At 41.4% G+C, this 13,434-nt stretch overlaps 1 protein-coding gene across 11 annotated transcripts in view; it reads left to right on the top strand.

The window, feature by feature from the left end:
• The first annotated feature begins 1,156 nt into the window (after positions 1-1,156).
• The window catches only part of ADGRL3 (adhesion G protein-coupled receptor L3), a 949,445-nt gene continuing 937,167 nt past the window's right edge, over positions 1,157-13,434 (top strand). For 9 of the 11 annotated variants that reach the window (XM_086407653.1, XM_086407652.1, XM_086407651.1 and 6 more), the window contains exon 1: positions 1,157-1,368. The gene's annotated coding sequence lies outside the window, so the exon portion shown is untranslated. The remainder of the gene's footprint in view (positions 1,369-13,434) is intronic. The other 2 variants (XM_086407646.1, XM_086407647.1) reach the window with 1 other exon arrangement.

Below are 13,434 nucleotides of genomic sequence, written 5' to 3'. Positions count from 1 at the left end.
CGGCACGCAGGCTGCTCGGCCTCGGCGCGCCCGCGCTCCGACCGGTTCTCGGCGCGTCGCCCGGTTGTCTGCTCGCCCCAGTTCCCAGGAGCGGGGATGCAGATGGTGCCGCTGGTCCGGGTGGGCGCCGCCGCAGCCGCTGCCGCCTTTTCCCGGACTGCTCGTGGCCTCAGCTCTCGCAGCTGCCGCCTGTGACTCGCCCCCTCCCCTTTCTTTCTTCTCTTTTTGCCTCCGTCCTCTTTCTCCGGGTGTGCGCGCGCGCGGGTTGCACGGCTGGCTTTGGCAGAAGCTCGCTCGTGTGTGCGTGTGTGTGAGTGTGCGTGTCTGGAGAGCGCCAGAACCTTGCTCCCTCGCGGGGAGTCGAAGAAGAGAACGAAGCGAAGAGGCGGCGGAGGCAGCGGCGGCAGCGCCGAGCCCGGGGCCGCGCGATGAAGCTCCCACATGTCCGCAGCTGCCCGGCCGGGCCGACGAGCTAATCAGCCACCCTCCGGGCTCGGGGCTCCGCGGCCCCCGGGAAGCAGCCCTAGGCGGCCGGGCTCCCGCTCCGCCGGCAAGCCCCCGCTGTGCACCTGGGAAGGAGTTTGTGGGTCCCTCGCTCCCGCTCTCGGCGGAGGTTTCGGGCGCGTGGGGAGACCCTCGGCGGCGAGAGAACCCCGAGAGGAGAAGGAGGAGGGTTTGGCGGAGAAGGATCCACCCCTGGCCCTCGCGGCTCCCCCTACCTTTTCCATCGCTCCCGCTCTCCAGCGGAAAGGGGAGGACGAGGAAGAAGAAGAAAAAGAAAGGGGGTGGGGTGGGAGAACTGGATATAAAGATCGACTGGGGGGATGGTGGCAGATTTTTGGTCTCTTCAGCAGCGTGTTTCCTTAAGCGGTAGCAGCAGCAGGAGGAAAAGCAGCCCCAGCTATGACTGCCGCATGTTAATAGCTGCCGCTGGGGTCCCTCGGCTGCTGCTGGAGCCAGAGCCTGACTCCGAAGTTGTGCAACTGTGGACTGGGAGAGACATTTGAACCCTCCACTCTCTTTGCTCCGTTTTTACTCCCTTGGTGTGTGTGAAGCGAGGAAACGTAAAGGAAGACAAGCATTTGGCTCCCCCCGCCACCCCACCACCCCGTCGCTTTTCTTCATGGCTGTGTAGCAGAAGAAAAGGGGGAAGGAGACTTTTCGTTGTTTCCTTGGCCGGGGTCTCCACCCTCCCGCTGCCTTCTCTGCGCTCTGGTTATAATTCCTGGACGCGTGTGCTGGGGGTGTCTACGCTGGGGCTGCTCGGTATTTTGCCCCGGGCTCCATGGTTCGATTGTGGAAACTGCACCAGGCTGCAGGTTGTTGAGCAACTGATGGGACGAGCTCAGGGACCGGCGGTTACGAAAGGTAATTTATTCTTCTCACTCTTCCTAATAGTGGTGGCCCCGGCCCGGCGCAGGCGTCTGCGTCCGCGGGGCAGGCGACCGAGGGGGCGCAGGATTCACGCACACTCAGCCTCCCACTTGCACACTAGCCCGCACACACACTCATCCAGTCGTGATGTGGGGCGGGAAGGGAATCTCAAGGCTGGTGGACGCTGGGGGTTGGCACGGGTTCGAGGTTTTTCCAGCTACTGGGCGGTTTGGCGGCTGAGAGAAATGAAGGGGAGAGTGGCCGGTGAGCATTCGCAGTCCAGCACTCTGGGGGATAGGAACGGTTTCCACCCTGGGAATTTTCCCTCCTGTCTCACCCCAGTGTCATTCCCCTGGTGGGAGCCCAAAGCAAACCAGGGGGCGCCTTCTCGCTGCCGGCCCGGAACCTGTGCCGCTTGAGGCCGGAGAGGGCTGGAGGACCCACAGGGACCTGGTGAGGAGCTCGGCTCAGGGGTGATGGGGACTGAGGGGACCCTCTCAAGACACCTGCCTGAAGCATCCATGGGGGTCGCGTTTGCCCAGTTCGTGTCCCGGAGTCGCGGAGCCTCACCACCTCCCCATACCCCGCCCGCTGTGTCCCCTTCACGGGCAGTTTGGTTTAGACCTGCTTGCTCTGGCTTTGTTAGGCGGTTTTGGCTGGAGAAAGCGGCTACTTTCGTGGGTGGCCGGGGGCGGCGTGGTGTTGGGAGTGGGCACTGGGCGGGGGGTGGGGGCGGCGGTGTTGCAATAATCAGTCCGGCCGGGGCGCCGGGGCAGGGTGGTCAGAGCATTGGTGGCCGCGGTCGGCTAGGTTACAGGTAGGAACGCAGGCGCCCTGTATTTTTTCACCAGTGAAGGGAAAGCTCCGGGCTGCGGCGGAGCTTCAGTGTCACCGCACCCCGGGCGATGGTCCCGCGTCGGAGCTCAGAGGCTAAGCGTGCCAGGCCCCCTGGCACTATAGGTGGGTGGGTGTGTATGTGTGTGTGTGTATAGGAGGGAACCTCCGCTACCGGGGTTAATCGGCAGCGGGATCGGCGTGTTCAGGTCTACGTGTGCGCGCGTTAGTGCGCTCCGGGCATGGCCCGGAGATATTTGCCGGGATGACAGAGCTGATGCTACTTGAGCTGAGCTTGCTTATCGAAATCGCCTGGGATCCGCTTAACCGGAAAATCTGGTTTGAGGAGGCCGAGGGGGAGGTAGGGGTTCTGAGGAAGCCCTACTGTGTCCCCTGTCCCCTAGTGAGCACCTCTAAGAGATGCGTGCTGCGCGTGAGAATCTCTGGTGCAGCGCGCGATGCACCCCAAATTGGCCCTGGTGAGGACCAAGCGATAGAGTAGTCCTCTTTCGGTCAGGTTGAAATAACCAAATCAAGCCCGTATAACCCTTGATCCTCAGAATTCTCTGGCCACTCTCAGATAGAAATGTGCGCTGCATAATTTATGGCCAGAGATATCACAGCAATTGGGCGAACTCGAGGCGTGTGAGCCACCTCTGGGTGTCTCCTTCCTGTGCCTGTGTGTGATCCTGCCTGCGGTAGTTAGAGCACATTGTAAACAACGGTGTAAGCAGCCCTGCCAGTCTCCTTCGGAGCCCGACCTGGTGATGTCTGTTGTGTTTACTTTCTTGGGTGGATTACTCATTAGGAAGTATAAGCCTTCTTGGACCTCCGATTTTACATCCTTTCAGCCAGCTGCTGGGGAAATGAGGAGATGCACAGACGCTGGCAGGAAGGAAAAATTGCCTTCTGTGTTTTGCTCTGAAGTAAATAGGCAGTCTGCTAATTTAGTGTCATATGGGCTATCAACACTAGTTAAAAGATGTCACTGTAGAATCTACAGAGAAATAGTTCTTCTGTAATTTTTCATTTGGAGAATGTACTTTGTTTCCCTGAGATTAAACAGAATTTAGCTAGATTTCCCTGGTATATTTTTCAATCTGTAATGGTACTAAATGACCTAGAGTTCCAGCATTCAATTTGTCTATATATGGATTATAGATAGAATTGTCAGTTCTTTTATAGAATCACCAAAAGAGATTCCCAGATATTTGTCTAGGAGTTAGAATATTTGTAGTGAAATATCTCACCTTTGTTTCACCCAATCTTTTGTTGTTGTTATTGTTGTTGCCAAGGGTTAAAAATGTACAAAGACAGTTTTAAAAAGTTGGAAAGCTAATTACTTTTCAGTTTCAATAATCAGAGACATGAAATTCTTTGTTGTAGATTAGCCCTGACTGCTTTCATGTTTGTTGTCCATGGTTTTGTTGAAAGAAAGTATAGCACTGTAAATGTAAAAGGGTACTTTGATTCTGGGTACCATCATTTTCATATTTCTTTCAATTTTAAGATACTGGCGTCTTGGAATAGCTTAGATTACCCCTCAGTTCCCTCACCAAAAAAGGAATACTGAATCACTGATGCCTGATTTTGATTGTTATATTTGTATGGGATAGGGCTAGTGGAAAACTTAGGAAATTGTGATTTCATCCATGCGATTCTAGCTTCTTACATTTCTTTCCTTTCTAGAGGGTATGTGTTAAAGCCTTTGCCCTTGCAAGTATTTCTGAAGATTAAAGAGTACTTGTCCTCTTATTTTAGATCTAATCACAGTGATTCCAGGTCCTGTGTTAGAAGATTTGATCAGATCTGTTCTTTGTTTCCTAGCAGCATGTGTTTCCTAGCAGTCATACATTCCACAGGTCCTGATGTCATTAGAACTGTGTCTGTCAGGGTATTGTGCTGTCTTTAGCTGAAGGTGAATGTGTCACAAGTGCCTGAATGCCATTCCCTAGCACTTCTTCATAACTAAGTGTTCAGTAACCTGCTCTGTTGGTGTGCATGGTTGATGAGACTGTTTCCGTAAACTCAGGGTAGGAGGAATGATTACTATGAAGGTTTATGTGAACTATTTAAAAATTTTAGATAGATACATTAGGTTGCTCCAGGCATCCATGGCCTAAAGAGTGATAAGCCAGCATGTGATTTGCTTAATGGATAAATGCTTTTGATGTCTCATTTTAAGTTGCTTGGTGTGATTATCCTTCAGATTGGGAGCCCTCCATGAAAATATGAATGGAAGGTCTTTTAGAAATGAGTTTATTAATGATGATCTTCTTGCATTTTGGAGATTTTAAACATTCCTTTAAAACATTCCTTTGCACAGGGAATAATAGTGAGTATGAGACTTACTGGCTCCAGCTACTGTGCCTGGCATTGTTTCTAGTAATTAGGAAAGACAAATTTTTTATGGACTTGTTTTCCTTTTGATTTCTTGCTGAGCTCTAGTGAAGTTAATCCTAAATAGCAGATTTAAAAAAAAGTTATCAAATCGAAAGAATTGAAGTCAGTCAAATAATATTATGCTAAACTGAAATGTTTTTTCAGATTTCCTTTGGACAACTTTAACTGCTGGATGAAACTCTGTTTGAAAAGAGCTGCCAAGTAGGAGTGATAGTTACTGTTAGAAGTGGGGCATTTTTTGCCCAGAAATCAGCAAGGAAAACTGCTTGTGTACTTAAAAACAAAATAATTTTGAGAAATGCTGTGTAGCTTTAATTTAGCATGGTGTGAATGGCTATAGCATTTGGAATTAGAGGGAGAATATCTTTCCTTAAGTTTTGCAAATGACTATTTTCCCTTTGATTTCTTAGATTTGCAAAGCATTCAAAATATACTCTTGTTCACATAGGGAGGAACCCTAAAGACAGAGGCTGTATTGTAATTTAGCATTTGTTTGCCTTCAAGGACATGTTTGCGCTTTGATCGCTATTGCATTTATGTCTTTTTCGTTTATGCAAATTAATTTCCTACTAGAATATCCTATTTTATAATAAAATATAAACAAAAACTTTAAAATATGAGTAAGGGCTTCCTGACATGCTTCCTTTCTTATCTTTGAGTGTGTGTTATTAGGAATTTGCTGATCAGTGGGAGAAAAACTCAAATTTTTTGTTGATTATGATTTTGATATTGATGTTTATTAGCCAGTGTGAAAGAGTAGTACAGGTGTGCCTGTGAATAGCATTTATGAGCCCAAAGATGTGCACACTGTCCCCCAAATTCTTTTATGTCAGTACCCTGGTCTGAGTCTACGTGGCCCACTGAAATTAACTTTTCTACTGCATAAAGTAACCAGGTGTCATTTTTTTTCTTAGAATTGTTAAGTGTGCCCATGAGCTCACAAATACAAATATATATATAAAAGACTTAGCTGTTCTACTCTGAGTTCATTGAAATTCTCCATCTGTTTTTAGAGAGTGGGTGAAAGGAAGAGTCCTTTCTGTATTTGATAATAACAGATTCTATGTGTGTTAGTCACTCAGTCATGTCTGACTCTTTGCAACCCCACAGACTGTACCCTGTCAGGCTCTGCTGTCCATGGGATTCTCCAGGCAAGAATACTGGAGTGGCTTGCCATACCCTTTTCCAGAGGATCTTCCCGACCCAGGGATTGTCTCCTGCATTTCAGGCAGATTCTTTACCCTTTGAGCTACAGGGAAATCCTAACAGATTCTATAGATCTTAATAATTTATGTCTTACTAATGTCTTGTTGACATTTAAAACAAGAATTTAGTTAAATATTAACGAATTTCTTCAGGAGTGATTACATATACACATTAGAAGTTGTTAGCATTTGGTCCATATTCAAGAACTTAAATGGAATACTGTTGGTGGTAATCATAGTTATTGTGAACATTATCTCTGGGATGGAGATTTGATTCATCCAACTGAATATTTCTTTCTGGTAAACTTCTGTGTCAGTTATTTTGTAGAGCAGACAAACTTCTCTTTTCAAACTTTATTCTGGAGAAATCTGTGGGTTTGTGGGACCCTTTCAGGGGTACTCTAAGAAGAAAACATTTTCACAAAAATGCTAAGATTTTTTTTTTAAACCTTTAAATCTCATACTTTAACAAGTTTATGGTAGAGTTTTCCAGAAGGTATACAATATGTGATGGCATCATTACTTTGATGGCATATGGCATGCTGGTGTATTCTTGTGTTTTAAAATTTTATGAGCTTAACTATTATTATTTAAATATTGATGGTTGTAACCAATATAATCAACAGTTGCTTTAGGTCACCAATTTTAAGTGTGTAAAAGGGTCCTGGAACCGGAGAATTTGAGAACCAGTAAAGTTGACTTTTCAAGATCTGCCTCCTTGTATTCCAAAGTTCACCTCACTGGACCATATAAAGAGTCATCTAGGATGAGAAAACAAATTGTTCAAGTTTTAAAAACACACAAGCCACACGGGTATTTTATTAATTATTTGACATTTTCACTTTTCCCTTCCCAGTGTAGAGAGCTTCTTTCTAGTTTCTTTGGTCCCCAGTTAGTGGAATGGAAACATTAAGGCTATGGGTCTCCAGGGAAAATTTAAAATCTAGGCCCCAATTCTTGATATTCTGCTGTCTGGACAGGCAGAACAGCTTGGTGGTGATGAGAAGGAACTCTGTGATGTGTTTGCCGAGGTTTGATAAATTATTTGATTTTTGCCAAGATATTGGATCTCTCTCTCTATGCCTTAATTTCCTGGTATGTTTTTGTGGGTATAACAATTGTTCCTAATTCATAGGTTTTTCCCATTTTTAAAATTTAATGGGAAAATATATGCAAAGTGTTTGAAGCAGTTATAGGCACAATTGTAACTACTTGCTACTGTCATTATTATTATTTTTTAGGTCTCATGAGGGGCCCAGGAAACTTTAATCAATTCCCCATGTGACTATGTGATTGAAATTTACAATTATGTGTTATCTCATTGCTTTATAGCATACCTTAAAATGCGATTAAATTTGAAAATTTCATATAAAAGATAATCTTGGCTGTATTTTACACTTGCACTTGAGAACTTAAGAGTTACTGGATTTTTTTTTTTTTTTTTCTGTATAGTAAGAATGAATCAAACACCTTTTTAGTCTGGGCCAAGTTTGAAGTTTGGTAGAGGATGAATGCCCAATTAAATTGAGATTTCAAAGACCCTAATTGAATATTTATGTATCTTGGGAATTATTAGGGAGGAAATCACTTTTCTGAAGTGATATCAAGACGATTCACTACACTCTTAGTCTGTTAATCACTATCTAAACAGGCCATTTTCAGTGAAAAACATCCTTGGGGTAATTATACACTGCAGTTCTGTTTGTGAGTGGTCATATGCTTGACGAGTAACAGAAACCCCACACAGAGATTACTTTTAATAGATGCTAAAGTTTAAAGATGACCTGTAATACTTCCGAATGGCACTTTGACATCTATTGGAAAACTTTCTCTCTCTCTCTCTTTAGTCACTAAGTTGTGTCCGACTCTTGAGACCCCATGGACTGTAGCCTGCCAGGCTCCTCTGTCCATGGGATTCTCCAGGCAAGAATGCTGGAGTGGGTTCCCATTTCCTTCTCCAGGGGATCTTCTTGACCCAGGAATTGAACCTAGTCTCCTGCATTGCAGGCAGATACTTTACCAACTGAGCTATGAGGGAAGCCCTAACCTTATAGAGATATTTATAAATTCCATACATATATTTGAACATATTTCATGGCTAGTTTTGGAGAAGGAAATGGCAACACAGTCCAGTACTCTTGCCTGGAAAATCCCATGGACAGAAAAGCCTGGTAAGCTATAGTCCAAGGGATTGCTAAGAGTCAGACACGACTGAGGGACTTCACTTTCACTTTTCACTTTCATGCATTGGAGAAGGAAATGGCAACCCATTCCAGTATTCTTGCCTGGAGAATCCCAGGGACAGAGGAGTCTGGTGTGCTGCCTTCTCTGGGGTTGCACGGAGTCGGACATGACTGAAGCAACTTAGCAGCAGCAGCAGCATGGTTAGTTTAATTTCTGACTTAGGGTGACCACTATGAAATGAGTGCTGTAGCACTGATCTCCAGCTCTTTGGCAAAACCTGACTTTTTCTGCAGAAACTATACTATACTCCTTAGATGGGCATACCTGGACAGTGTTCCTGATTATGAACTGCTTAGAAATGGTCTTTGGAAAGAGAGACACTTGAATACAGTCTCAGATCTGCAACTTTATAGCTATATCATCTCTCTTTGTGAAGTAAAGGTAATAAAATCTGCATTGCTGGTTTGGGGTGAGAAATAGGAAATGAGCAGAAAAGGACCTGATAGAGTGAGCATTTAATAAATGGTACCTATTATTATTAGAGTGATATTAGAAATGTCCTCCGCTACTGATATTAAGAAAACTTAGCTAAATCAAATATCATTTTTTTTATGGAAGAGTTCTTGATGATCTATGAAAATCAATAGCATTTTCTTAAGAAATTGAGAAAGGTTTCACATGTATTTTTGTCTTTTCCGTTATCTTTCCCTCTCTCTTGTTTTAATCTTTTAGTAAGTACCTATTTCTGAGCTCTTCCTTGTAATGTTAAAATGTTGTATGTACTTTGCTACTAATTCTGCCCCCCTCCATCATAATCCTGACAGGAAAATATTTTTGACAGCCACAAAGTGCTGTGTCTGAAGATTGACTTTAAATCAGGTATAAAATGAAAGTAGCAATTTAACTTAAGACATTTTAAATTAAACTCCTGATCATCTTTTCACATGGCGTCAGCAGCTCTTTAAGCTTTAACTGCATCAGAATATTCTACATGTTGTAACCAAATCATCATAAACTTCCAAGATTTAAGGATTTCTCACATTTTTGAAGGATTTATAATCTTAAAGTTTAGTCCTCATAAGACTGCTATAAATGCAGATGAACCCTTAAAATTCAGATCCCCAAATTGTTTTAAAGACTAGAAGTATAGAAGGGGTCATAAATAAGTCCATGTTTTAGAATGAACATGTGTATTTCAGTGACAGTTGCCATTAAGAGAAGCTATTAAAATGTGTGACTCATATCTAATCATTCAAAATGTATGTTAAAATGAAAAGAGTACAACATGGTTGGTGGTAAAAATGAATGAAATAATAAACTGCACGTTGAACGGCTGACTTGCTAAATTGTACCAGACTTAAGTGTCTTAAAGTATGACTCAAGAAAACGAAAGCCAAGTAGAAACGACTCCCCCTTTTGTTTGATCAGCTTGTGTTGGTGTTTATGCATCCCGCAGAGGCAAAGTGTGTTACTATTCAAGACAGCCCCAGTGGCTCCACAGTAGCCTGAGCCTGTGAGAATAGGGGAGAGACTTAAGCCCAGTTTTTGATGTTCTGCATGGGTGGGTAACCTGAATACTAAAGTGCATTCCATTGACAGCTGACCCTCTAAGAGGGTTTTCAACAGTCTCTTGTTTTGTTTTGGTCCCCCCTCCCCATTTTCCTTTCCTCAGAGTTCTTCCAAATACTTTTGGATAAGAGGAAATGGTCCTGACGGATGATTCTTTTTTTTGTATGAGATTTTATTTCTGGCCAGAACGGAAGGGCTCAACTGGTTAACATTTCTGTCTCTTGTTTTTTTTTTTTTTTTTTTTTTCATATTTTCAGTGTTGATTTGTCAGTGGCTGATGGTTGTTGTTTGAACCTTAACTCAGAATACTGATCATGACTTCAAGGAGTAGACAAAGAGTCTATTGAGAAATAGGTTTGTATTAGCATGAGGCATGTGTATATCTATAGACTTCTTTCTGCTGGCTTTAGTTGTTCAGTTGAATTTGTTGAGTTTTAATCATAATATTAACAGTAGTTGACTTTGGAAGAAGAACTTAGGAAATCCATTTTCTTTTAAAATAACATACCATCATGATTTGAATTTTAGGCATATTCAATTAAATTTCACTTTAGTTTTCAATAAATTTTATGTGTGACAGTTAAATATTATTTTGCAGTCATTCCAAATGAAGCATAGTTTATAACATCTCAGTTGATGCTATATGATATATCATATGATAATATCTTTGTTATTATGATTACATATGATAACCATCATATGATATATCATATGATAACATCACCATATGATAACATCTCAGTTGTCAAATGGACTTAAATTTAGCTTAAATGATTTAGCAGAATGGGTGTGCTCATTCTTTTTCTTTTAATTGCAGACACCTCCCACTAGCTTTAGGCCATAAATGATTAGGGGGAGGTTTTTGTGTTTCTCACCTGAAAAATCTTGGGGAAGGATGGAGGTTTACCTAGGCATCATAAAAAATTAGCACCTTGACTACCACTAGGATTCCGTTCCAGTTTCATGATCCTGAGCAGACTGTCTCTTCCTTCTCTCTGGCTTCACTCTGGATTCTTAACCTTTCACCACAGTCTTAATTAGGTATTCAGCTTTAGATCAATCTATTATCACCAGCTTATGGAGTCAGTAAGAACACTGCAGTTCCTCTGTCGATGGACTAATATCTAGAAGAAAGAAAGGCTCAATTAAGAGAGGGATATTGTCGACAGAAAAAGGTAGAGGGACTGATGAAACCTGAATGTCCACTGCAGTGATCCTTTGTTAACTCATATCAGGCATTAGGAGAATTGGTTAGAAAAGCCATTTAAAAGGGATGTATTCTTTTCTTTTCAGTAGCCAAAGTGATCATTGGAAAACGGTCTCCTTTTACTTGACTCAGAAAACACAACAAAAGCATGCTGATCAAAGGAATTCAAATTTTCAGATTCAAGAACATCTGTGAAACTGTCTAATTTGTCCAGGTTGTCCATGTCTGAAAAGCCATTAAATATCTGCAGATATTATTTACATAAACAGTGTGTGCCATTCCATCATTTGATGGCAGAGTTGCCTTCCCACAATGCTGAACAGGGGACACTGGAGACAGATTCCTTGGTACACAGAGTGCTAACTTTTTGCTACTCTTCCCCACAGTGCTGATCTTACTGGTTAGATCGTTTAGGCATTGAGTCCTAAAATCCAGGTGAAAAATCCCCTAACGTGCCACTGGGCATGGAACTCATGGTTAGGTTAATTTATGTATAAGCTCCATTAGCCATATTTAGATGGTCCTTAATGAAAAGGAATAAATTGTTCCTAAACCAGAAATGAAAGTTTCACAGAATAAAAAGTTATCCCAGAAGAAATCAAAGAAACAAAAATTTATGTCATGGGATTAAATACAGCATAAAATAAATGCAAGTAGAAGTAAAAGGAGAAAAAAGTGGATTTACAGATATAAATCCATCCATCTGTTTGAAACATCCAATTATTTTACACTTGCTAATGTACTCATTATGTCTTGCTACTGATGGGAATATATTTTTATTCAAATTAACCTTATGTTTAGAGGCAGATGTAGGATATTTCAAATAATTGAGTATAGATAGCTTTATTAGCTAAGCATCCAATGAAAATGTATCTTCAATGTATCCATTAATAATGTTATTGAAATGATAGACATCTAATTTGGATCCATGATCACAAAAACTAGAGCCTAGGTAGTGTTTAATCCTGACACTTGACCAGCTGAAGTTAAATGGTGCTTTAGAGCTATTATTTGTGTAAGATGGGAAACCTTAAATTTACTGTGTTTTATGTTTTTTGTATTCAAACAGAAAGTTATTGTTGACTTTTCTTTTAATATGACCAACTTGATATAAATAGTAACATAGGAAAATTTGGGAGAGTTTTTAAAGGTTGATAGAAGCCTTAGTTAGAAGAACTCCTGTGTACTTTCCTTATTGTTGTGTATCTTTGAAGAAGAAAGAGTCCTAAAAATTAGTAGGCTGTCAGCATTTTATTTTTGTGATCTGACGCTATTAAGCAAACTTTGGGAGTATTTCTTTTTGTGGTGCATTTGATTAAAGGTGTGATCTTATCTTGGTGAAATAGCCTGCTGGGCTGCAGACAGTAGTATTCAGAAACGAAATTTGCTTAGAGCCTCTGAGCAGACGTTTATTCATTGAGACCCTTACTGAATAATGGATGATAGTGAAATTGCAGGAGTGTGTATGTGTGTTTTCTTGCCTGAATATAAGGGTTGAGATAGAGCAACAACAAAAACGTAATGGTGTATGAAAGGTAGAATAGGTTTATAAATGAGAAATTAACCTACATTATTGCAAATGAATGGACTCTCTGTGTGGAGGACTCAGAGTATCATATCAGGATGGTGTGCTAGTCCATTTGCTTTGTTTCAGTATTCTTGCTGAGTTCCTTCCTTTTCTGCTATTCCTCATAGCTTGGTAGATGTTATTCTGGGATTTGTGCAACAATCTCAGTGTATATCCTTTATGTATGCTCTTTTGATTCTACTTGGGTGCCAGTGATAGCTGAATTTTGATTTCTATTCATTCTTCCTAGTGCAACTTATTCTACATTCTTAGTGATCACACTTAAAAATTTTTTTTTTCCTATGGCACATGCTCCTAATGAATACTTGTGAAATATAGTGATACATAAAGTCAAAACAGAAATCAACCAGTATATCATAATATAATACTACATTGCAGTGTTCACAGAGGTTATGTCACACATTTTTAGGCTGATTATCCATGTATTTATCTATGTATTATCTGCATTTTATGTGTGTTTGTGTCTTTGTTTTAGAAGAATTGAGGCTAAAATATATATAGTTTGTATAATTCTCTTCAGGTTCCCAATGGCATTAATTTTTTACAGCATCATTTTTAATGTTGTAAAATATTTATTTTGTAATGTGGATATACTCTGATTTATTTAAACATTTCCTGAGAAATTCCCTGGCAGTCCAGGGGTTAGGACACTGTACTTCCACTGCAGGGGGTGTGGGTTTAATCCCTGGTCAGGGAACTGAGATCCCACATGCCACACGGTGTGGCTGAAAATAAATAAATAAATTTAAAAAAATAAAAAAATTTGGACATTTCCTTATTCATGTGAGTTGTATTTTGTGATGATAAATAATATGAAGCTTGGCCTATTCTCTGATCATTTTTGTGGTGGAGATTCCTTGAAGTACAGTTATTAAGACAGAGTAAATAATGACTGTTTGACTTTTACCACTTGGTTATAGTAATCCATATGCATCATTGTCTAACTGATTTTCATGGGAAATTTTGAAGAATTATCAACTGTCGATTGTGTAGAATTAGTAGTTATTAACTTTTCATTATTTATAAAGTTAGTAACAGTTGTAATAACAAAGTTGTTTGATAATTCTAAA

The sequence above is a fragment of the Bos grunniens genome, chromosome 6, assembly GCF_055505025.1.
Source record: "Bos grunniens cultivar Pamir isolate PY7600 chromosome 6, Bosgru_T2T1.0, whole genome shotgun sequence".
NCBI lineage: Eukaryota > Metazoa > Chordata > Mammalia > Artiodactyla > Bovidae > Bos > Bos grunniens.
Note: the sequence above shows the minus strand (reverse complement) of the source record. Positions and strands in the feature narration are given on the sequence as shown.